Consider the following 3409-nt stretch of genomic DNA (forward strand, 5'->3'; position numbering starts at 1 on the left):
TTTTAACTAAAATGTTTGGTGGGAGGTTGGAGGTATATGGGATCACTTAGGATAATGGTATTTCTACCAGATGGCTCAAGAGTTATCATTATTATATGACTATGTTATATTGCCTATAGTTTTCCCTGTTCCTATTTTTTCTTTTCTTTTCTTTTTTTTTTTGTAAGACAGGGTCTCACTCTGCTACTCAGGCTGGAGTACAGTGGCACAATTATGGCTCAGTGGAGCCTTGAACTCCTGGGCCAAGCAATCCTCCTGCCTCAGCCTTCCAAGTAGCTGAGACTACAGGTGCACACTACCATGCCTGTCTAATTTTATTTTTCTTTTGTAGAGATAGGGTATCACTATGTCGGCCAGGCTCATTTTGAACTCCTTTTACATTTTTTTCCTGATCCATGATCTTTGCTATTTTCTATCTCATTAAAGAAGTCGGCCGGGCGCAGTGGCTCAAGCCTGTAATCCCAGCACTTTGGGAGGCCGAGACGGGTGGATCATGAGGTCAGGAGATTGAGACCATCCTGGCTAACATGGTGAAACCCCGTCTCTACTAAAAACTACAAAAAACTAGCTGGGCGAGGTGGCGGGTGCCTGTAGTCCCAGCTACTTGGGAGGCTGAGGCAGGAGAATGGCATAAATCCAGGAGGTGGAGCTTGCAGTGAGCTGAGATCCGGCCACGGCACTCCAACCTGGGCGACAGAGCGAGACTCCATCTCAAAAAAAAAAAAAAAAAAGTCATATCACCATCACAAATAAAGAACTACAATTTTTTGTTGTTGTTGTTTTGGAGACAAGGACTCACTGTGTCACCCAGGCTGGAGTGCAGTGGCGTGGTTTTGGCTCATGGCAATCTCTGCCTCCCAGTTTCAAGGGATTCTCCCCTCAGCCTCCTGAATGGCTGGGACCACAGGTGCATGCCACCATGCCTGGATAATTTTAAAAAATTTTCATAGAAACAGGGTTTCAACATGTTGCCCAGGCTGGTCTCAAACTCCTGAGCTCAAGCAATCCAGCCACCTCAGCCTCCCAAAGTGTTGAGATTACAGGTGTGGGCTGCCACAGCCAGTCAAGAACCACAACTTTTATTCACAAACTTCTATGTATTTTATACATTCTGATAATTAGAAAAGATTCCAGAAAATTTTACTAGGTGCAATGTCAAGGTGAAAATGAACCCACGTTAAAAAAAGAAAGAAAGAAAATGAACGCACTTAGAATTGCCCAAGTAAATCTGTTCCAGTATTATTTTCCTATGAGTTTCATTGCAACTAAAAATACTTGAGCATTGACCTATATTGGAACTGTTACCGCATTATTACAACCCAAATCAAGTCATTATCTCCCCCTCCGTGTTCCCATAAAATTTTGTGCAAACCTTACCACAGACTTTTCACAATGAATTATCATCGGTTACATGTCTGTCTTTCCACATATATGATCCTTAAGCCTTTATTCTACACATTAAACCAGCCTTTGCAGCACACATCCAGAACTACTCAGTCCTTCTATGCTGGGTTTCTACTTCAGATTGTCAAGTAGGCAGATTGTATGTGCACAATCTGACCTCTCAGGCTCAAGCAATCCTCCTGGCTTCAGCCTCAGGTGGGCTTCTTCAAAATAAGGACTGGCCTAATCAGAGGTTATACCGTGTTTTGCTTCTTAGAGCCAAATAGGGATGATGTTTTTCGGGTTTTTTTGTTTTTTTGGAGATGGAGTCTTGTTCTGCCGCCTAGGCTGGAGTGCAATGACACAATCTCAGTTCACTGCAACCTCCGACTCCTGAGTTCAAGCGATTCTCCTGTCTCAGCCTCCCAAGTAGCTGGGATTACAGGGGTGCACGACCATACCCAGTTAATTTTTGTATTTTTAGTAGAGCCAGGGTTTCGCCATGTTGGCCAGGCTGGCCTCAAACTTCTGGCCCCAAGTGATCCAACCTCCTTGGACTCCCAAAGTGCTGGGATTACAGGCGTGAGTCACAGTGCCCGGCCTGTTTTGTTTTTTTTTTTTTTTTTCTGAGGCAGGTCTTGTTCCATCACCCAGGCTGCAGTGCAGTGGTGCAATCACAGCTCGCTATAGCCTTGAACTGCCAGGCTCAGGTGATCCTCCCATCTCAGTCTCCTAAGTAGCTGAGACTACAGGTACGCCACCATGCCCAGTAAATTTTTGTATTTTTTTGTAGAGATGGGGGGTTTCACCATTTTGCCCAGGCTGGTCTCGAACTCTGGAGCTCAAGCAATAACACTTTCCTCTGCCTCCCAAAGTGGTGCAATTACAGGTGTGTGCCACGGCGGCCGGCAGGGATAGGATTTTTTTGAGACAGATTCACTCTCTGTTGTCCAGGCTGGAAAGAAATGGTGTGAACACTGCAGCTCTGATCTCCCGGGCTCAAGCAATCCTCCTGCATCAGCCTCGGCAAACTAGCTGGATGCGCCCCACCATACTTGCGTAATGTTTTTAAAAAATTTTTGTAGAGATTGTGTCTTGCCATGTTGCCCAGGCTGGTCTCCAACCCTTTGGCTCAAGTGATCCTCCTGCCTCAGCCTCCCAAAATGCTGGGATTACAGGTGTGAGCCACCACACCCAGCAGGGAGATGTTTATGTTAGTGGCAACAGTAAAGATCAAGAACAAGGGAACAGCCTAGCAGGTAGCAATTTGGATTAATTTTGGCCATAGGATCTATGTCTAACAAGCAGGGTGAGTTTAAAAGGGCCAAGACAAGATGGATGGTAACTATGAACATGTTCAGAAAACTCTTTAGTTTTCTGCAAATACGGGTGATGAGGGATGATGATAATTAGGCTGGATTTAGGCCAGGTGTGGTGTTTCACACCTGTCATCCCAAGACTTTGGGAGGCTGGCGGATTGAGACTAGGAGTTTGAAATCAATCTGGGAAACACGGCAAAACCTTGTGCCTACAAATATATATATTTAGCTGGGCGAGTGTCGTATGCCTGTAGTCCCAGCTACTCAGGAGGCTGAGGTGGGAGGATCACTTGAGCCCAGGAGATCAAGGCTGCAGTGAGCTGTGATGGGGCCACTACACTCCAGTCTGGGAAACAGAGCAAGACCTTGTTTCAAGACAAGCAAACAAAAAAGAATTAGGCTGGACTTCTTATCTACATTGTTTTCTCAGGTGACCAGAACTTGTTGACAAAGACTTGCTTTGATTTTTGGTAGTTTCAAGTTACATGGGTCATTACAAAATGACCTAGTCATTTAGCTTATATGATGTGTGGTGCCATGGGTATGCCACAACAAGACCTTATTTATTTGATGGGCAATGAATACGTGCATTTTAGACTTGGAGGGCTCTCCAAAAGACTTCAGATTTAGGACAAAAATCATTGTCTCTATCTTGACACTGTGACTAGGCAGTTCACTTTTTTTTTTTTTTTTTTTTTTTTTTTTTT

The sequence above is a fragment of the Rhinopithecus bieti genome, unplaced genomic scaffold (assembly GCF_001698545.2).
Source record: "Rhinopithecus bieti isolate Rb0 unplaced genomic scaffold, ASM169854v2 scaffold_5497, whole genome shotgun sequence".
NCBI lineage: Eukaryota > Metazoa > Chordata > Mammalia > Primates > Cercopithecidae > Rhinopithecus > Rhinopithecus bieti.